The 23,785-nt window shown below is 38.8% G+C and overlaps 1 protein-coding gene across 1 annotated transcript in view; it reads right to left on the bottom strand.

Annotated features, from left to right (window-relative positions):
* eppk1 (epiplakin 1) overlaps positions 1 to 14,183 on the bottom strand; it is a 36,942-nt gene extending 22,759 nt beyond the window's left edge. The window contains 1 exon segment of the mRNA XM_014141401.2: positions 14,094 to 14,183. The gene's annotated coding sequence lies outside the window, so the exon portion shown is untranslated.
* Positions 14,184 to 23,785: the final 9,602 nt, after the last annotated feature.

Genomic DNA, 23,785 nt, shown 5'->3' with positions numbered 1-23,785 from the left:
CAGGTATAAATAAATCAAATTTTAAATCAGTTCAATTTAATGTAATTTCATTAATGAAGTGAAAACAATTGTCTGGTTGATTGTGGATTTTAAGATGTAATATGATTTTAGTTCATTTCCTGCAATAACTAGAAATGAAATGGACCACAACTACAGTCAGTGTAACATTGTGAAATGTCTTTATTTGTTTAGGCATGCTAAAGCAACTGTTGGAAAGGTGTAGACTTAAAATGGAAATATGGGGAACTATAAAACCTAAGAGCACTTAAATGTAACCTGACACGTTATTGTGACTCAATATGTTTTTTTTATACAAAGATCAAAAACATATTTTTGAGAGAATTAACACATTGATCGTGAACTTATAATTCTTAATTACACTAGATTCGTTTTTATTTTGTTGAATGTTATCAGTAAATGCACTGGTGCATGTTAAGACATAAGACAACAATAGGTAAATGAGCCAGAAAAGCACACAGCTTGACTAAAAAACATACACTTCATCTACAGTGACATAATTCTTAAAAAGTTGAGCAGAAATATGGTGCATTCACTAGGCCCCATGCTCATCAAAACATAAGATCAAACGTTTTGGGGGGAGCACACTAACGGTAGCTAGCAAACTCACGTACATTGCAGTGTTTCGTACACTTGTCCTTATTTTAGCGCCAAAAACATTTAATATTAATACCATTGTAAAGCACAATTTCTCCCCTTTCCATCAAAATCAATGACGAGACCTTCATGCTGTCCTTCTCTGCATGATTGAAGAAAGCAGTGGAGCTCCGCCGGATCTTTTTAAAAATCACCTATAAAATGTAAATAAAACACTATAAAGACTTTATATAATGTCTCGTTACGTACCAACAGAATTTGAAGGTTTGTGTTGAATTTGAATAGGGTTTTTAGGGCGGCGCTAAAGTTATCTTCACACGTAAACTGCGGCGGTCACATTTTTTGAAAGTCATGATGGCTCGCAGTGATGATGCAAAAAAATGCACTATTGATTGAATTAACTGTTGATGAACCCACGAGTAATTAACTTTACATTCATTATTACACTCACCATTGATCATTTCTTGTTTTTTATCTGCGAGACAAGTGCTACCCCTGGTGGAAAGAGGCTGTACAACACACAATGAGTTGCAAAATGCGTGCCATGAGTTACGTCATGACACGTCACAATGCAACGTACTGCGTCAAAGGGGTCAGTTTTTTCATATTTTCTCAAATACTATTGGTGCATTACCATGTCAATCAACGCATAAATAGAAACGTAGTTTACATTCCGGATTTTGATGTCAACACAGTCGCTGCAGTCCTATTAGTTTTCATTGCAGCCTCATTTGTATGCCACAGTTACGCAAAATGTGTACAAAACAGTGTTAGTTACCAGTATTTACCATCGATCTGATCAAAATCTTGACATTACTGTCTCATTGTTGGGAAGACATAATGTGGTTACAGGATCTCAACATCAAGCAAAGACTTGTCAGACATGTTCTAAGTCGTAAGTAAGTAAAAAAGATAGAAAGCAAAGGTATTTGGGCTTCATCCCAAATGGCACCCTATTCCCTATGTAGTGCACACATTTTCTGTGCACTATATAGGGCAGGGGTATTCAACTCTTACTCTACAAGGTCCGGAGCCTGCTGATTTTCTGTTCTACCTGTTCTACCTGATAATCCGTAGACACCTGAAACCCCACCTCTTTAAGGAATACCTAGGATAGGATAAAGTAATCCTTCTAACCCCCCCCCCCCCTTAAAAGATTTAGATGCACTATTGTAAAGTGGTTGTTCCACTGGATATCATAAGGTGAATGCACCAATTTGTAAGTCGCTCTGGATAAGAGCGTCTGCTAAATGACTTAAATGTAAATAATGAATTGCACACACCTGGTGTCACAGGTCTAAATCAGTCCCTGATTAGAGGGGAACAATGAAAAAATGCAGGGGAACTGGTTTCGAGGTCCAGAGTTGAGTTTGAAGGACAGGGATTAGGGATCCATTTCGGACACACCCTTGACATACTGCCAGAGGTCTATTTATCTCTAGAGGGGTAGCTAGATTGTGTGCCGGATAACATCACTACAGCCTGTGGGAGTAGAGAGGGTGTGATTATATTGTTTTTCATGCAGGTTGTGGATAAACATTTAAAATATTCAAAACGTGGTCTCCATGCTATTTTCAGGAATGCATTAGACTATAAATTATTATCTACGAATATTAGCTATCAAGACAAAATATTTACCAAAGCTGTGTCTTGCATGATTAAGCAACTGTTGTGTAGTAGGCTCTGTAACATGAGGACACAATGGGTAAGTTTACTCGTCAAGTTTAGCACTCCATCACAGCTTACATCATCATCACATGCATACTCTTCTCCATATCTAAAATCCTGTTTTCCTTGTACTTCCGTTCTGTGTCAGAATCGGAGTATATGAGCGGGGTGGAGCTGGAGCGGAGCGACAAGCGACGAGCAGAACTTGCCCAATTTGACTGGAGCGTTGCAATTTCGCTCCAGTAACCCTCATTTCACGAGCTCAGGGCATGCCCGCCCGAGCATGCATTTGTAGTCTACTTGTGTGCTGCTATAGCCCCTTGCTTTAGTTACTTTAATGGAGTTCGCTAAATATTTTCATAAAGAAACTGATAGAACACACAGGTGCTAAATCAAGGACAAAGAGGAAGAGAGGAATTGTGGTGATTTAGTGTCCACAACTAAACAATCATAAAAGACACATATCCCAAAAGCATGCTACGTACACATGCTAAAAGAAAGGAACGAGGTGGGTAGATAACTAAGTGTATCATTATAGCTAAGTATTTATAAACAAAAAAATCAGATGTCTTAAACGTTTTGTTCATTTTCGTTCTATTATCTGTACAATAGGCCATAACTGATTTTTCCCCAATAGGCCTGGCATTCAAGGACCTTTCCGTTTTGATTGGGTTATTTTGCCTAAAAACCTTTAGAACTACCTATAATGAAATAAAAAAAAAACAACTCTGCATCTCTGCCTAGCCTGGTAAGAGTGGCCAAAAGGGTGTTTAGCATCCCCAGTGGTTTTGCAAGTGTGAAGAGGATATATTCTCCGCTGCTGGCCGGCTCTCCAGGATCCATCGCATGAGCCTGAAGAAACAGACTGGCCAAACTCATATTTCTAAAAATGAAATCAAAGGCACTAATGAGTTTGTTTAATTTGTATTTAATTCTAAATAAGTCACTGCCTATATGTACAATTTATAGAATATAATGATTTAATACAAGTAGATGTTAAAACGCTGAGGGCTTTATGTCTAGCCTGTTGTGTCGCACTCATAAATCCCTTGAAATCATTTTTGCTCCTTCTTAGGCTCTCTGTCTGGCTCCTGACCTATTTAGAGTGTTTATATGCTGTTTAAAATAACATGTAGTCTATTTGAAATTATGTTTGCTTCTTACATTCACCTTTTCATGTGTATTCAAATACTTTTCATTCATATCTATATGGTTTGGTTTCAATACTAAAAAACAATTGGTAGGTCAAGGTAGTGAATGTGGAGCAACAGTTTTTTTTCTGTGAATGTGAAGCAGTTTTTAGCAGAGGTTTAGGAAAGCACACCTCACTGACAATCTGAAATGGTCCACCCACACAGTCTGTGTGGTGAAGAAGGCGCAACAGTGACTCTTCAAACTCAGAAAACTGAATAAATTTGTCTTGGCCCCTAAAGCTTCTTAAGGATAGGCGTCCCGCTAGCGGGACAACTTCCGGTGAAACTGGAGGGCGCGCAATTCAATAAATAATCAGAATTATGGATATTAAACATTTAGGTACATATAAGTGTCTTATATCGGCTGAAAGCTTAACATCTTGTTAATCTAACTGCACTGTCCGATTTACAGTTGCTATGACAGCAAAAACATGCCATGGGATTGTTTGAGGACGGCGATCCACATCAAAATAATTTTCCACCGGCACATACATTCCCAAATAACGATTAAATATTCACTTACTTTTGAGAATCTTCCTCTGATTTGTCATCCAAAGGGTCCCAGCTATAACATGTAGTGTAATTTTGTTAGATAAAATCTTTCTTTATCTTGTTATGGATAGGGGTAGTATTTTCACGGCTGGATAAAAAACGTACCCGATTTAATCTGATTATTACTCCTGCCCAGAAACTAGAATATGCATATAATTATTAGCTTTGGATAGAAAACACTCCAAAGTATCTAAAACTGTTTGAATGGTGTCTGTGAGTATAACAGAACTCATTTGGCAGGCCAAAACCTGAGAAGATTCCAAACAGGAAGCGCCCTCTCTGACCATTTCTTGGCCTTCTTGATCATCTCTATCCAAAACAGGGGATCTCTGCTGTAACGTGACATTTTCTAATGCTCCCATAGGCTCTCAGAAGGCGCCAGAACGTTGAATGATGACTTTGCAGGCCATGGCTGAAAAACAGTAGCGCATTTGGTAAGTGGTCGATCTGAGAACAATGAGACTGGCGCGCGCGTGCACGAGACGACTCCATGTTTTCATTTTCAGTCTTTGAACGAAAACAACGACTCCCGGTCGGAATATTATCGCTTTTTTACGAGAAAAATCGCATAAAAATTGATTTTAAACAGCGTTTGACATGCTTCGAAATACGGTAATAGAATATTTTGAATTTTTTTGTCACGAAACGCGCCGGGCGCGTCACCCTTCGTTACCCTTCGGATAGTGTCTTGAACGCACAACAAAATGCCGCTATTTGGATATAACTATGGATTATTTGGACCAAACCAACATTTGTTATTGAAGTAGAAGTCCTGGGAGTGCATTCTGACGAAGAACAGCAAAGGTAATCAAATTTTTCTTATAGTAAATCTGAGTTTGGTGAGGGCCAAACTTGGTGGGTGTCAAAATAGCTAGCCCGTGATGGCGAGCTATCTACTCAGAATATTGCAAAATGTGCTTTCACCGAAAAGCTATTTTAAAATCGGACACCGCGATTGCATAAAGGAGTTCTGTATCTATAATTCTTAAAATAATTGTTATGTTTTTTGTGAACGTTTATCGTGAGTAATTTAGTAAATTCACCGGAAGTGTTCGGTGGGAATGCTAGTTCTGAACGTCTCATGCTAATGTAAAAAGCTGTTTTTTGATATAAATATGAACTTGATTGAAACAAAACATGCATGTATTGTATAACATAATGTCCTAGGGTTGTCATCTGATGAAGATCATCAAAGGTTAGTGCTGCATTTAACTGTGGTTTTGTTTTTTGTGACATTATATGCTAGCTTGAAAAATGGGTGTCTGATTATTTCTGGCTGGGTACTCTGCTGACATAATCTAATGTTTTGCTTTCGCTGTAAAGCCTTTTTGAAATCAGACAGTGTGGTTAGATAAAGGAGAGTCTTGTCTTTAAAATTGTGTAAAATAGTCATATGTTTGAAAAATGGAAGTTTTCGGATTTTCGAGGAGTTTGTATTTCGCGCCACGCCTATCATTGGATATTGGAGCAGGTGTTCCGCTAGCGGAACGTCTAGATGTAAGAGGTTAAATCCCAAAAGGTTTGTTTAGTTGCGCCATCGGTTTGAGTAATCCAATCGTTCAACATGCAGAGAAAGGAATCGGAAAATCTACCCCTAAACTTAGTTTCAACAAGTCAAATACATTTCTATTTACTCCTCAGATACCCTAAAATGTAATCAAACTATAATATTTGTTATGGAAAGAAGTTTGTTCAATAGGAAACCGATTTTAGCAGGTGCGTCCTGTCTTCATGGCTCGCACAAACACAAATATCCAAGACTGTGTCCCTGTACTAAAACTGATATTTCTTATTTGTTTTTTGAAATTACAAGCCTGAAACCTTGAACATAGACTGCTGACACCCTGTGGAAGCCATAGGAATTGCATCCAGGGAGCTAATTTTCAATATGACCTTTTACTTGCCTTTCTAAGAGGATGGTCTCTCTCTCAAAAAGATTCTGGTTGGTTTTTCTTTGGATTTTCTCCTACCATATCTATTGTGTTATATTCTCCTACATTATTTTAGCATTTATACAAACTTCAAAGTGTTTTCTTTCCAATGGTACCAATTATATGCATATCCTGGCTTCAGGGCCTGAGCAACAGGCAGTTTACTTTGGGCACGTCATTCAGGCGGAAATTGAGAAAAAAGGGGCCTAGCCCTAAGAAGTTTATTTTGACTTGTGCAGGACCGCCTGCAGCCGTTTCATTAGCACATGTTGGACCGCCTGCAAGCACATTTGCACGCGCTTATTTGACGCGTGTAGGCGTTAATTTAGCACCTGCACCTGCTTACACATGTAGCATTAAAAAGATTGCGTTTTGACCATGTGCTTAAAGACCCAAACGGCGTTCTGAGCAACAGGCCCTGAAGGGGCCTAACATGCCTAACATGCTGACCAGACCGGAGGCGTTGGGTGCATTGCAAAATATATGTACACATACATGTTATTCAATCAATGCATCCACACTGCTCGCGAGTGTTTGCGTCAACTGACGCAAAATAGAACTTGGTTCTATTTGTGACACTCAGTGCATTACAAGTCCTGCCTCTCCCATCTCCTCATTGCTTTTTAGGAGCATATACCCACATACCATCTCCTCATTGGGTTTTAGGAGTAAATAGCCACGTGGGTGATTGAAAGATGAACTGAGGTCTACACTCCAGTCGGTTGTGGGAATACACCTTTTAAAGTTGGTTGCCATCGGCCATATAAAGTCCAAAGAAGAAGAAGAAGAAGCCTGAAGAAGGAGTGAATACTAGAAAGCATAGGAGCATAGGACCTTGTGATTTTCATGTAAAATAACATCCCAATTTTTATATCCCAGGACAAATTAGCTAGCAACAGCAAGCTAGCTAGCTAAATTGCAATAAATGTTTAATGCTTTTCGACCTGTCCCCAAATGAATATAATATTGGTTTGTTTTTATATTTCAACCTGCGAGTCCTGATCGCTTCTGGTGTGGGGGGGCAAAGTCAATTGTCTGGTCAGTATGTAAGACCCTCACAAACTTTTACAGATGTACAATTGAAAGCATCCTGTCGGGCTGTATCATCGACTGCTCCAACAACTGCTTTTCCAGCAACAGCAGGGCTCTCCATAGGGTAGTGCGGTCTGCCCAATGCGTCATGGGGGGGCAAACTGCCTTCCCTCCAGGACACCTACAGCACCTGATGTCACAGGAGGGCCAACAAATGATCAAGGACATCAACCACCCGAGCCACGGCCGCTATCATCCAGAAGGCGAGGTCAGTACAGGTGCATCAACGTTGAGACTGAAATACAGCTTCTATCTCAAGGCCATCAGACTGTTAAATAGCCATCACTAGCCAGCTACCACCCGGTTACTCAACCCTGCAACTTAGAGGCTGCTGCCCTATGTACATAGGCATGGAATCACTGGTCACTTTACATGGAACATTAGTCAATTGAATAATGTTTACGTACTGTTTTACTAATTTCATGTTACAGACTTATCCTGAAATGGATAAATGGATAAATGGATAAATGGATAAATGCTCTTGAGCATCTGATCCCGTTAGCGGGATCAAAATCCAGCGAAAAATCATATCGCCAATTAGCATTAAAAAATTATCATAATTTTTTACAAAAATAAAAAATATTTATTTTTATTTTTATAGATACACCTCTCCTGAATCGACCCACGTCGTCCGATTTCAAAAAGGTTTTACAGGAAAAGCAAATCATTAGATTATATTAGATGAGTCCATCGTAAAAAGCAGCTTCATAGCCATTTTCCGACCAACCACTTCCATCACATATTATCAATAAACAGCTAAATGTAGCACTAACCTTTTACAAACTTCATCAGATGGCACCCCTAGGACATCATGTTATACAATGCATGCATTCTTTTGTTCAATAAAGGTCATATTTATATATAAAAACAGCATTTTACATCTCTGTCTGACGTTGACTACCTAATTTCCCCTCAAAAGCGTCCCGGTAAACAATGCTACGTTTCAATAAATTGCTATACTATAACGATTTTTTAAATGTATATTGTCAATCTAACATTTATAGATGAATATCTCTTGAGAACACCCGTCATACCAGATTTTAAATTAACTTTACTGGGTAATCACACTTTGCGATAAAAGGAGATGCGATACTCAGAAAATCAGCTAATATACAGTGCTCGGCGCCATCTTGGACGCAACAGTATGAACCATCTCATCTTCTATAATATTGTCAATAATCGCCTACCTTTAGTTGTCTTCATCAGAAAGCATCCCAGGTCCACAACAGATGTATTTTCGGTCAAAAAGTCCATACTTCACGTTCCATTAGCCTGATGTTGGTAGCGCGTCCTATGGCTCTCTCCAAACGCAGCTCTGCAGTTCATAATGAAAGCAGTCCTCGCGCATGTAGGTTCGTTCAAACATGTCAAACGTTGTATAAAATAAATGTTCAGGGCCTCTAACACCAAGAGAGCCAATAAGATTCGAGGGGGATGATGTCATGGCCTTTAAAACCGTTTCCAAAGGTGGGGGCAGACATGGCCGCCGGCGTCATAATGGTGATGGCCCATCCCCTGTGACCAATTTCAAACTCCTGTCATTCACTGAGTTTTGACTCTATAAGGCTCAAACCACTGTGAAAGGACTGGCGACATCTAGTGGAAGCAATAGGAAGTGCCAAAATATTCCTAAACTCCTGTGTTTTTCAATGGGATAGGTTTAAAGTCAATACAACACATCAGGTATCCACTTCCTGTCAGAAAATGTCTCAGGGTTTTGCCTGCCAAATGAGTTCTGTTATACTCACAGACACCATTCAAACAGTTTTAGAAACTTTAGAGTGTTTTCTATCCATATATAATAAGTATATGCATGCCCTATCTTCTGAGTTTGATTAGTAGGCCGTTGAAAATGGGAACGATTTTTTTTCAAAATGCGCTGTGGCGCCCCCTATCCTAGGGTATCCTCAAGAGGTTAAATAAAAAGACGGAAGCCACTCCTCAGTAAAAGGCACATGACAGTCCACTTGGGGTTTGACAAAAGGCACCTACAGAACCTCAGACCATGAGCAAAAAGATTTTCTTGTCTGATGAAACCAAGATTCAACTCTTTGGCCTGAATGCCAAGCGTCAAGTTTGGAGGAAACCTGGCACCATCCCTACGGTGAAGCATGGTGGTGGCAGCATCATGCTGTGTGGATGATTTTCAGAGGCAGGGACTGGGAGACTGGTCAGGATCGAGGCAAAGATGAACGGAGCAAATTACAGAGAGATCCTTGATGAAAACCTGTTCCAGAGTGCTCAGGACCTCAAACTGGGGCGAAGATTCACCTTCCAACAGGACAACAACACTAGGTACACAGACAAGACAAGACAGGAGTGTCTTCAGGACAAGACTCTGAATGTTCTTGAGTGCCCCAGTCAGAGCCCGGTAGAACATCTCTGGAGAGACCTGAAAATAGCTGTGCAGCAACACTCCCCATTCAACCTGACAGAGCTTGAGTGGATCTGCAGAGAAGAATGAGAGAACCTCTCCAAATACAGATGTGCCAAGCTTCTAGCGTATCACCCAAGAAGCCAAAGGTGCTTTAACAAAGTACTGAGTAAAGGGTCTGAATACTTATTTAAATGTGATATTTCTGGGGGGTTTTATACACTTGAAAACATTTCTAAGAACCTATTTTTGCTTTGTCATTATAGGGTATTGTGTAAAAGTTGATGAGGGGAAAAAAAATATTTAATACATTTTAGAATAAGGCTGTAAAGTTAAAAATGTGGAAAAGGTAAAGGGGTCTGAACACTTTCTGAATGCTCTGTACTCTACTGTATTTTAGTCAATGCCACTCAGACATTGCTCGTTCTAATATTTATATTTTTCTTAACCTCTATGGGCTAGGTGGGACGCTTGCGTCCCACCTACGTAACAGCCACTGGCAGCCTGTGGCGCGATTTTCAAAACGTTAAAAATCCTATTACTTCAATTTCTCAAACATATGACTATTTTACAGCTATTTAAAGACAAGACTCTCGTTAATCTAACCACACTGTCCGATTTCAAAAAGGCTTTACAACGAAAGCAAAACATTAGATTATGTCAGCAGAGTACCAAGCCAGAAATAATCAGACACCCATTTTTCAAGCCAGCATATAATGTCACCAAAACCCAGAAGACAGCTAAATGCAGCACTCACCTTTGATGATCTTCATCAGATGACAACCCTAGGACATTATGTTATACAATACATGCATGTTTTGTTCAATCAAGTTCATATTTATATCAAAAACCAGCTTTTCACATTAGCATGTGACGTTCAGAACTAGCATACCCCCGCAAACTTCCGGGGAATTCGCTAACATTTTACTAAATTACTCACGATAAACGTTCACAAAAAGCATAACAATTATTTTAAGAATTATAGATACAGACCTCCTCTATGCACTCGATATGTCCGATTTTAAAATAGCTTTTGGTGAAAGCACATTTTGCAATATTCTAAGTACATAGCCCAGGCATCACGGGCTCGCTATTTAGACACCCGGCAAGTTTAGCACTCACCATAATCATATTTACTATTATAAAAGTTTGATTACCTTTTGTTGTCTTCGTCAGAATGCACACCCAGGACTGCTACTTCAATAACAAATGTTGGTTTGGTCCAAAATAATCCATCGTTATATCCGAATAGCGGCGTTTTGTTCGTGCGTTCCAGACACTATCCGAAATAGTAAAGAAGTGTCGTGCGCATGGCGCAATTCGTGACAATAAAATTCTAAATATTCCATTACCGTACTTCGAAGCATGTCAACCGCTGTTTAAAATCAATTTTTACGACATTTTTCTCGTAGAAAAGCGATAATATTCCGACAGGGAATCTCCTTTTCGGCAAACAGAGGAAAAAATCCCAAAGGCGGGGGCGGTCGGGTCATGCGCATAAGCCCAGTGTCCCTTGATCGGCCACTTGAGAAAGGCGATAATGTGTTTCAGCCTGGGGCTGGAATGACGACATTCTGTTTTTTCCCGGGCTCTGAGCGCCTATGGACGACGTGGGAAGTGTCACGTTAGAGCAGAGATCCTTAGTAAATGATAGAGATGGAAAAGAATGTTCAAGAAATGGTCAGACAGGCCACTTCCTGTAAAGGAATCTCTCAGGTTTTGACCTGCCATTTGAGTTCTGTTATACTCACAGACACCATTCAAACAGTTTTAGAAAATTTAGGGTGTTTTCTATCCATATGTAATAAGTATATGCATATTCTAGCTACTGGGTAGGAGTGGTAACCAGATTAAATCGGGTATGTTTTTTATCCAGCCGTGTCAATACTGCCCCCTAGCCCTAACAGGTTTTAACTCCATTATTTTCCTTTTAGATTTGTGTGTACTGTTGTGAATTGTTAGATACTACTGCACTGTTAGAGCTAGGAACACAAGTATTTCGCTACACCTGCAAAAACATCTGCTAAATACGTGTATGTGACCAATAAAATATGATTTTTTTTATATTTTAAAGATATTTCCTGATTTATTGAACAGCTAGAGAGAGGATGACAGTGAGGAAAGATACAGAGAGCTTGAATCAAAGGCAGTAGGTTTGTTTCGAAGCTATGCCGACACCCTAGATGTGTGCCAGAGGCTGTGTCATTACCACCAGATCAGCTAGGCCACTACATCTGTTATTTGATAAGTAACAATGAGAAATACCTGGTTGCAAAAACTGGTTGCAATAACAACATTGCAAACAGATTTCGACTATTTGTAATGACATCATTTCGACTAGCTTTGCCTGCTGGAACTAGTCTGACAGAAACCACAACACACTCTTATGTGTGAAATATAACCAGTAGCTACCAAAGTGAGGTTACATTTTATTGAATGGGCTCTTCATTGCAGCAATTCTTTAAATTGGTTATCGCTCTTCATGCAAACAATTGAATATACCATACACTATTGGACGTTCAAAACCATTTTATTGCATTAGCTTATCAAGTCAGTAAGCCAAATAAGTAATACACAATAAAGCTGTAATGTTTTATTTCAAGCCATTCTCCTTGAAATAGGGATATTTAACATAAGTTAATGTTTAGTTTAAAGTAATCAATACAATGCTTAGCATATTTGTAGTTTCTGTAATACACATCATTTCTATTTGTGATACTCAAGGTGCGGGTTAATTCCTGTGAGGGAATTTGGTAAAAGGCTATTGGAAATCTAAAGCATTGCTATGTCATTTCCTTCACTGTCCTGTTTTGAAATCATCCTAGTAGCACACAGAAGGAAGTATACAATTGTGAATGTCCTGGGTTTTGGTTGGTCACTTGTACAGTACTAGTCTAGACTCGTAATAATGTCACAAAGGATGGTTCCCTGAGTAGGTGTAATTAAAATGTTTGCACAGAACGATTCAGTAACACTTTACTTGCCATGTCATTCATGTTTATGCTTTAGGAATATCCTGTGTGATGCAATTTCCCTTGATGTTGTGCACAATTTGTTTATTACTTGGCACAGAACTGCACATTTAGATATCAGGAAGGTGAGGATGATGTTTTGAAAGCAATCAGTGCTCTGCTGCAAAAGTGACTAGGCCTTGTAAACTAAATTAAGGCTTCCATCATGTAAAACCAACACTATTCCGCCCCACCATTGTTCTTAATGTTTTGACAGTTAAACAATGGCCTAGGTTGTGTTCATTAGGCACAAAACAGAAGAAAGTGGATTGAAACAGGGGAGGACTTCCTGGACTTGTCCAATAAGAAATGCTCATTTTCATTTTAAATTTTTTTATTTTTTATTCAGTGAGCTAATAAACACGATTCTAGTTTCACTCTATAAATCCAACAAAACAATTCGATTACCATTTCCATTTATCACCAAATTACACACTTTGTGGTTCTAGTTTTAGGTAAGCTTCTCTTTTTGCAATAATACAACATTAAAAACTAAAATGTATGTTTTTTTGTCAATAAAGTGGGTAAAAAGGTTTTCACTCTTGCTATTAAACTTTATTGTCCTTGGTAAACAGAATGGGATTTAATCATTGACACATTGTACAGATTGTAGCCTACACTTCTTTTAAAGCAATCCGTTCACAGAACTCAATGCTGTAATAACCTCAGAGTCTCTGAACCAATAGAAAATTTTATAGGTGACAATCCCCCTGGCTCCAATCCATCTACTGTGTTCCATACCAAGAAGTTCGGATCCAAACCTTGAATGCCTCCTCAGGCCCTGAGATAGCTGAGCACACTTTGAATATTGCTATAGAGCGGTCAAAGGTGATGTGTGTCTGTGAATGTTTGCTCTTCCACTTTATTTCAAGGAAGTTGCCTTGCAGTGCAGGATTTGCAGTGCTGACTGTTTCTTTACACATCGCCTCTAGCAAATGAAAAACGATTTCCTCTTAATAATTAAAAAGGAATTAAAACCATGTAGGCTCAGTCCTAATTTATGTACTTTCTGTGAACTGGAGATGCATGGCAAATGGTCCAGGAACACAAGGAAAGCACAAAGGACAACGCCCAAGGACGAGTCAGCCCTTCCCCCTCTGAGGGGCCAAAATGTAACTCTCTCTACAGTATCCAGAGGACTGACTACTGAATGTGTGATAGCATAATGCTATAGTATCCATGTTTGGTATCTATCTGAAACTTGTTCACTGAGGATAACTCTGATGCTATCTATATGGATCTCTGTGGTAACTTGTATCTGTACAGGGTGAACTCTGAATTACTCTATGCAAAGGCTTTTATGGTCCTCTCAGGAATTCTGTCTTATTGGTCGAATCCTCCTCACAAGCCGTTAAATGCGATATAGACAATTCTCAGATAAATTCTTGCTAGTCAACTCATTGCCTAATGCTTGCTTGCATATTTGTATTATATTTATGGAGTGAGATAAACATTTAAATAGGCTAATTGTGTAGTCTTATTGTGGAGCGCATGTGAGGTGTATATATAATATGCATACATATCAAATATTACCCAACTACAACTACATAGTCAGTTAGATGTGCTTATTTAGACTCTGAAACCACACTAACCCACGAATACTACAGCATAGATGACAGCCTGCAAAAAACAGTAGATTCATGAGAGTTGTACTTACTAAGCCTCCTGGATATGCGAGGCTCCACTGTGTGTCAGGCAGAAGAGTAGAGACAGACGTGAGGATCACTGTGTGCTGCTAACTCCTCAGGATCGGAGCCACACTCCTCTTATTCATATACAGGTCCAACATGACAAGCCACACCCATTACTCTGGAAAAAATCCTACTGTTGCTGAGCCCAGATGTCAGGAATTCCTCTTCATTTCCTCAGAATGGTTCCCATTGTGCATTGCCTAACAATCAGTTGCGATTTTTTGGATTGATTGAACCACAATGTCATCTAATTTATTGTGAAATGTATTCAGACCTTATATATGAGTTTCTGTAATTTGCTTTTCAAGAGCGTTGCATGTGAACAAAGTTTACAAATGCATACATACTTCTACAAGTTAGCTAAACCAACTCAGATGATTATTTTCAAACACGCAAAGGTCCCCCTTTAAGCCCTTTCTGTTATTAATTTGAAAAGCATATACATATTGACAGTGTACATACTGTAAATAAACTGTAAGCAAAGGGTTATTACGTTTGCTGATCCAGGTAGTGGCCGGAAATGCCTCCACCCCTAAGCATAAAGCATTGTCTTTGTGTGGGAGCGAGTGGCAAACACCCAAATGTGCATAACTGAGTATACCAGATAAGGTGGTTTCGTGACATGGACTTTCACAGTCACAATCAATTGCATCACTAAAGAGAGACACTCCTTTTAGAAACATCTGTCTGTCTGTTACATGTGTGCAAAAAAAACTGATGGTGAAAGATTACTCATTGCTAAGACACATTAAATGTAATGATATTAAATTACTGAGTGATGATGGTCACAGGATGTCGGGCTTGATACTACAAGTTAGCAATGTGCTTATGCAAAACAGCAATGGGTTTGCGCAAAACATTAAATAAAATATTTAAACCAGGTAATTTGGAAGATGGTAATGTATATACAGTGTATTTGGAAAGAATTCAGACCCTTGACTTTTACCACATTTTGTTATGGTACAGCCATATTCTAAAATAGATTAAATAGTTTTTTTCCCTCATCAATTACATTTTCATAGAATATTTAAGGTGTAAAATTGTTAAGTTTGGTCTTCTACCATAACTACAGTGCATTCGGAAAATATTCAGACCCCTTCCCTTTTTACATATTTTGTTACAATACAGCCTTATTCTAAAATTGAATAAATAAAAGAAAGTCTTCATCATTCGACACACAATACCCCATAATGACAAAGTGATACATTATTTTTTTGAAATTTTAGCAAATGTATTAAAAATAAAAAACTGAAATACCATATTTACATAAGTATTCAGACCCTTGGCTATATGACTCGAAATTGAGCTCAGGTGCATCCTGTTTCTATTGATCATCCTTGAGATGTTTCTACAACTTGATTGGAGTCCACCTGTGGAAATTTCAATTGATTGGATATAATTTGGAAAGGTACACAACTGATGTTTTTCAGAGTCAGGACTGGGAGACTGATCAGGATCAAGGCAAAGATGAACGGAGCAAAGCACAGAGAGATCCTTGATGAAATCCTGCTCCAGAGTGCTCAGAACCGCAGACTGGGGCAAAGGTTCACCTTCCAACAGGACAACGACCCAAAGTACACAGCCAAGACAACACAGGAGTAGCTTCGGGACAAGTCTCTGAATGTTCTTGAGTGGCCCAGCCAGAGCCTTGTCAAACATCTCTGGAGAGACCTGAAAATAGCTGTGCAGCAACACTCCCCATTCAACCTGACAGAGCTTGAGTGGATCTGCAGAGAAGAATGAGAGAACCTCTCCAAATACAGATGTGCCAAGCTTGTAGCGTATCACCCAAGAAGACTCGAGGCTGTAATCGCAGCCAAAGGTGCTTTAACAAAGTACTGAGTAAAGGGTCTGAATACTTATTTAAATGTGATATTTCTGGGTTTTTTTAATACATTTGCAAACATTTCTAAGAACCTGTTTTTGCTTTGTCATAATAGGGTATTGTGTGTAAATTGATGAGGGAAAAAATATCAATTTAATACACTTTAGAATAAGGCTGTAACGTAACAAAATGTGGAAAAAGTAAAGGGGTTTGAACACTATCCGAATGCCCTATTTGTAGTTTCTGTAATACACAAAATTTCTATTTGTGATACTCAAGGTGCGGGTTAATTCCTGTGAGGGAATTTGGTAAAAGGCTATTGGAAATCTAAAGCATTGCTATGTCATTTCCTTCACTGTCCTGTTTTGAAATCATCCTAGTAGCACACGGAAGGAAGCATACGATTGTGAATGTCTGGGTTTTGGTTGGTCCCGTGTACAGTACTAATAATAACTAATAACTAATAACTATTACAGTACCCGTAATAATGTCACAAAGGATTGTTCCTGGATGGTATGTGTAATTAAAATGTTTGCACAGAACATTTCGGTGACCCTTTACTTGCCATGCCATTCATGTTTATGTTTTAGGAAAATCTTGTGCGATGTAATTTACTCCTATGTTGTGCACAATTTGTTTATTACTTGAAACACAACTGCACATTTAGATATCAGGACGATGAGGATGAAGTTTTGAAAGCAGTCAGTGCTCTGCTGCAAGTGACTAGGCCTTGTAAACTAAATTAAGGCTTCCATCATGTAAAACCAACACTAAACCCCCCCCACCATTGTTCTTAATGTTTTGACAGTTAAACAATGGCCTAGGTTGTGTTCGTTAGACACAAAACAGAAGAAAGTGGACTGAAACAGGGGAGGACTTCCTGGACTTGTCCAATAAGAAATGCAAATTTTCATTGCAAAACTTATTTTATTTTTATTCAGTGAACTAATAAACACAATTCCATTACAGAACCTTTCGGTTTATCACCAAATTACACACTTTGTGGTTCTAGTTTTAGGCAAGCTTATCTTTTTGCAATAATACAAAATTAAAAAGTATATTTTTTTGTCAATAAGTGTGTAAAAAGGTTTTGCTATTAAACTTTGTCCTTGGTAAACAGAATGGGATTTTATCATAGCCAGCAGCATACCACTGCTGGCTTGCTTCTGATGCTAAGCAGGGTTGGTCCTGGACAGTCCCTGGATGGGAGACCAGATGCTGCTGGAAGTGGTGTTGGAGGGCCAGTAGGAGGCACAATTTCCTCTGATCTAAACACTGCCCTGTGTAGGGTGCTGTCTTTTGTATGGGATGTTAAATGGGTGTCCTGACTCTCTGAAGTCATTAAAGATCCCATGGTGCTTATTGTAAGAGTAAGGGTGTTAACCCCAGTGTCCTGGCTAAATTCCCAATCTGGCCCTCAAACCATCATGGTCACCTAATAATCCCCAGTTTACAATTGGCTCATTCATCCCTCTCCCCTGTAACTATTCCCCAGGTCATTGCTATAAATGAGAATGTGTTCTCAGTCAACTTACCTGGTAAAATAACAAATAAAATCATTGTAGCCTACACTTATTATAATATCATTATAGGGTTATGTGTGTCTGAATGTTTGGTCTTCTCCTTTATTTCAAGGAAGTTGCCTTGCAGTGCAGGATCTGCAGTGCTGCCTGTTTCTTTACACACAACATTTTTGCAGTATTGAAGGTCCCCTAGAACACAGTGGCCTCCATCATTCTTAAATGAGGGTTATCTTCAGGGTTATCTTTGGTCTCTTTAAATGCCCTCCTTGCCTTGTCTGTGAGTTTTGGTGGGCGGACCTCTATTGGCAGGTTTGTTGTGGTGCCATATTCCTTCTATTTTTTAATAATGGATTTGAAGGTGCTCCGTGGGATGTTAAAAGTTTCAGATATTTTTTTATAACCCAACCCTGATCTGTACTTCTCCACAAGTTTGTCCCTGACCTGTTTGAAGAGCTCCTTGGTCTTCATGGTGCCTCTTGCTTTGTGGTGTTGCAGACTCTGGGGCCTTTCAGAACAGGTGTATACAGTGAGGGAAAAAAGTATTTGAACCCCTGCTGATTTTGTACGTTTGCCCACTGACAAAGAAATGATCAGTCTATAATTTTAATGGTAGGTTTATTTGACAACAAAAAAATCCAGAAAAAAGCAAGTCAAAAATGTTATAAAATGATTTGCATTTTAATGAGGGAAATAAGTATTTGACCCCCTCTCAATCTGAAAGATTTCTGGCTCCCAGGTGTCTTTTAAACAGGTAACGAGCTGAGATTAGGAGCACACTCTTAAAGGGAGTGCTCCTAATCTCAGTTTGTTACCTGTATAAAAGACACCTGTCCACAGAAGCAATCAATCAATCAGATTCCAAACTCTCCACCATGGCCAAGACCAAAGAGCTCTCCAACCTCTCTGGGAAATGTGGGACGCTAGCGTCCCACCCGCGGGACACACTATTCAACAGCCAGTGAAATAGCAGGGCGCCAAATTCAAAACAACAAAAATCTCATAATTCATATTTGTCAAACATACAACTATTTTACACCATTTTAAAGATGAACTTCTCGTTAATCCAACCACATTGTCCGATTTCAAAAAGGCTTTACGGCGAAAGCATAGCATTAGATTATGTTAGGACAGCGCCGAGACATGAAAAACCACACAACCATTTTCCAAGCAAGGAGAGGTGTCACAAAAACCAGAAATACAGCAAAAATGTATCACTAACCTTTGATGATCTTCATCAGATGGCACTCATAGGACTTCATGTTAGACAATACATGTATGTTTTGCTCGATAAAGTTCAAATTTATATCCAACAACCCCATTTTACATTGGCGTGTAATGTTCAGAAATGTTTTGCCTCCCAAAACTTCTGGTGAATGAGCACATCAATTTACAGAAATACTCATCATAAACGTTGATAAAATATCGAACTGTTATTCAAAGAATTATAGATACACTTCTCCTTAATGCAACCGCTGTGTCAGATTTCAAAAAAACTTTACAGCGAAAGCACACTTTGCAATAATCTGAGTACAGCGCTCAGAGACGAAACCAAACCCGCCATTTTGTGGAGTCAACAAAACTCAGAAATAACATTATGAATATTCACTTACCTTTGATGATCTTCATCGGAATGCACTCCCAGAAATCCCAGTTCCCCATTAAATGTTAATTTGTTTCGATAAGGTCCATATATATTTCCAAATACCTCCTTTTTGTTCGTGCGTTCGGTGGAGTACCCCAAATGCACTGTGCTCGCGTAGTTAAGTTCAGACGAAAAGTCAAAAAAGTTATATTACAGTTCGTAGAAACATGTCAAACGATGGATAGAATCAATCTTTAGGATGTTTTTATCATAAATCTTCCATAATATTCCAACCGGACGATTCCTTTGTCTTCAAAAAAGAAAAGGAACACAGCTAACTCTCACGGGAGTGTGCGCCACTGAGCTCATGTCATTTTCTCACTCATCTACTTCCAGGAGCTCTTATTCTCACCCTATTCACAGTAGAAGCATGAAACAACGTTCTAAAGACTGTTGACATCTAGTGAAAGCCTTAGGAAGTGCAAAATGAACCCTAAGTCACTGTATACTGGATAGGGAATCACTTGAAAAACTTCAAACCTCAGATTTCCACACTTCCTGGTTGGATTTTTCTCAGGTTTTTGCCTGCCATATGAGTTCTGTTATACTCACAGACATCATTCAAACTGTTTTAGAAATGTCAGAGTGTTTTCTATCCAAATCTACTAATAATATGCATATCCTACCTTCTGGGCCCGAGTAGCAGGCAGTTTAATTTGGGCACGTCATTCATCTGAATTTCCGAATACTGCCCCGTCACTAAAAAGCTAAAAGTGTTCTGTGTTCTTTTTCCCTCCTCCTCTCTGCCTGTCTTGTTGTACATGGAACCTGTCTCACATGCATTAATTAAAAAACCTTTAAGATGTCACCCTTTAATCACCCTTTAGGTACAGAGGCGAACCTGACACCTCACCAGCAGTCGCATATCGGAATGCTCCAAACATCTGTGTCTGAGCCAGACTATGCAGTGTGTTATGTGAATGGCTTGACAGATCTTCCTTTAAATTTATCTTCACTAATACAGATTTGTTTCTTTTGAGCATTCCAGATTTAGCAGGTGGAGGACCTGCTTTATCAGGAGGATAATCTGGAATCTGGAAACACTGACAATAGGGTTATTGTTCCTGACATCCCATGCCCCTTGTCTGAGAATCTTGCTGTGCTGCAACGTCAAGTGAAAAGACTCCTCATCTTTTGGTCAGGACATATACGTACATGCATGCATTTCGATTAGTTATGAGTCTCCAGCCTTTTTAGGTGCAGTCCTCCCACACTATGTAGGATATTGTTTTAGCCCCAGTGCCACTCTTGATAATGGCAACATTTTAAAAAAGATTGTTAGAAAAGAAAACCACACCACTTAACTGGTATGATATAAACAAACTGTTTCAGTCATTGAAAACAGTTTTTATTAAATTGAATTTATAAAAATACAAAAAATTAACTTATTGTAAACCGATGGTATTTATTTTCCACAAAGCAGCTTTGTTAACTAAGTCTTCTCTCTAAAAACAAACCCACATTTGAACATATAAAACTGATAAATACCATGTAACAATCAACGTTATGCAGTATAACAGTGTCAAAATAATTACATGTGAATAATTGTAACATGTTCACGGCACTACCATTGGACATACAGCAAATAGGTTCCAAGTTCAGAGGTGAACCTATATTACTTTCTAATAATGCAGTGATCTATAAAGAATCCATAGGTGTCATATGGCTGCTGACGTGACTTTCTCTCCCCATATAATTTATCGAGCGGTCTCCTTTACAGTTAGCGTACATGACATCCCGTGTCTTAACATGAAAATCAAAAGCAGGCAGTGACATAACAATGCTACAGTGACACAGAGCTCAGTGAACCAGTGGCTAGTACAATTCTGTAAATATCAATACAGTAGATCCACAAATACCGAACTTTGTTGTGTCAAAATATAAAAATGAGCAATTGCAGAAGCAACTGAAAAATCCCATAAATTTACATTTTAATAAAACCTTCCATCCCTCGCTGCATACAAATAACAATTTACATGTCTATTGCACAATCTGTAATGCTTCTATAGCTGGGTTCCATCCAATAGTCTACAGATTTTTATGCAAATATAAAAAAATCTGTATAAAGGGAAAATGCGCATTTTACACCAGTGGTATGTTTCCACCAAATTGACTTGTTTGCGCATAAAAATCAGTGTGTGATGATGTAGTGCACACAAAATGTACTTTTCACTAAAGTTTTCATGTACTGAATAAAAATCGAAAGTTCAATGTGTTTTCATCACATTTTGAACTGATAGTTCTGTCACAAACTGTTGCGTTAAATAGCAAATGTGCCTACTCTACTCTTGGCACATGCGCTCTAGACAACAGTTAGCTGAAACAGACCATAACATCCACCACCCAATGACATACAAGCCAGGCATTGTGTGGGGGCAGTCATGCATGTCAGAGAGATGGGTGGGGAGACAAGTCAAACTTGCTGTCTTTACCAGGTCAGTAACACCTTTCATTATACGAATCTATCATTGGGTGCCTGACGCATATATTTTTTTACTTATCTCTGACAGTGACAAGTTATATCATGTTTCTGACTCTGAGCCATTTAGACATCCCTGAAATATTGGTTTCTCTTATGTATTCTCTCATTTTATAAGAAAATAATTCAGACATTTCAGCATCAGTGTCTTTTTACTCCAAGTACAAGCTAAACTGAGGACAGTTGATCATAATCACTTGTGGAATGTTTTAATAGCAGTTGCAAGTGATGAAGGTTGTGATTGATTGCCTGGCACAATGGAGAGAAAATTCCATCCCACATGGGTGTGTGGGAGGGACCGGTGGAAACTAGTGTTCACTTCTGATGTGAAAGACCTCTCCGTCATAACACTTAAGAGCCACTCTAAGTCTTTCATTTTGAAGGGAATCAGCACCAGGCTGATGTCATTGCCTAGATTCATGGCACTCTCTGGGTACAGACATGGTGTGTTGGCCATGCACCTGACATCTTTCTCATATGAATCGTGCCACATATTTACTGTAGGACTACTGTATTTCTCAGACCATTATGACTATAATGTCCAGCATTTAGGTACATTCAATGTACAAGTTGTAAGTGTAGTTTAGGTACACAATAGCTATATTAGGATATATTACTGTATATTGATATTAATTTGTTTCAAATGTATATTCAATACGCACCAGCCACTGACCTTCCACCACTTGAGGGTCTCTGTTGACATTGCTCTCAGACAGCAACATATGGATAGAATAGTTAAAGTGCTTATCAAACCATTCAGAGATGTTAGTCTGGGTTACACCGTATCTGCAGGCAGTGTCTGGTAACAGATTCCGCCAGTGTGGTTCGACTGAGTATGTTCTCGACTTTGAGTAAATACTGTATGTTGCAAACATCATATTTTTACCTTTATTTAACCAGGTAGGGAAGTTGAGAACAAGTTCTCATTTACAATTGCGACCTGGCCAAGATAAAGCAAAGCAGTTCGACACACACAACAACAAAGAGTTACACATGGAGTAAAACAAACATACAGTCGATAATACAGTAGAAAAATAAGTCTATATACAATGTGAGCAAATGAGGTGAGATAAGGGAGGTAAAGGCAAAAAAGGCCATGGTGGCAAAGTGAATACAATATAGCAAGTAAAACACTGGAATAGTAGATTTGTAGTGGAAGAAAGTGCAACGAAGAAATAGAAATAATGGGGTGCAAAGGAGCAAAATAAATAAATAAATAAATACAGTAGGGGAAGAGGTAGTTGTTTGGGCTAAATTATAGATGGGCTATGTACAGGTGGAGTGATCTGGGATCTGCTCTGACAGCTGGTGCTTAAAGCTAGTGAGGGAGATAAGTGTTTCCAGTTTCAGAGATTTTTGTAGTTCGTTCCAGTCATTGGTATATGGGGCTTTGGTGACAAAACGGGAATTACAGAATTGAACCCTGTGGCATCCCCTAACCCTAACCCAAACCAATAGGACAATGACCAAAAGGCATTTCACTATAGAATATTTTTCTCAATATGAGCTGCATTGCTAGACCTCAAGCAGTTGATGAGTGTCCTGGGGATTTTTTTTTGGGGGGGGGGAATGTTGAGTCATGATTTTAGGTACGATGTACAACTACATGAATAGTTGACATTTCAATGTCAAAAAATAATAACTGTGATATGTATTTCCCGATGGGCAGAGATGATACCTATAGCTCTCTGTAAACAAGAAATTGAGAAAAGCAAATATAAAATATAGTTTAGATTAAGATTAATTTCTAAATTCAGTAAATCCATGTGGTTGGTGCATGATGCCCTGTACAAAACAGTGTTAACACAACATCTGCAAGAAAAAAAAGCATGATTTCAACTTGATTAGCATACTACAGGGATGGGACCAGTCCAATTGTTATTGGGCAACTAAACGTATCCACTGTGCCAGTATTCATGATCCAGTCCGTGTGTTATCATCCAGTGTGTTTGTGTTTCTCTGCTAGAGATTCTGTTTCTCTGTCTTTAAATCATAATTTAAAAAAATTAAGATATGCAGTGCTAGCACACATAAGCATACACTTCCTAAAATAATTTGTAGGACTTGTAGGAGACTAAATTCTAACACTAACCACGTTTTCATCCACAGTTTTTATGCAAATAAAGTCATACTGTATAAAAACAAATCACGACAGCTGTGACGGAAACAGGAAGTTTCGGTACAATTTT

The sequence above is a fragment of the Salmo salar genome, chromosome ssa14 (assembly GCF_905237065.1).
Source record: "Salmo salar chromosome ssa14, Ssal_v3.1, whole genome shotgun sequence".
In the NCBI taxonomy this organism is placed as follows: Eukaryota; Metazoa; Chordata; class Actinopteri; order Salmoniformes; family Salmonidae; genus Salmo; species Salmo salar.
The sequence above is the reverse complement of the archived record's forward strand: the minus strand, read 5'-3'. Positions and strand labels throughout refer to the sequence as shown.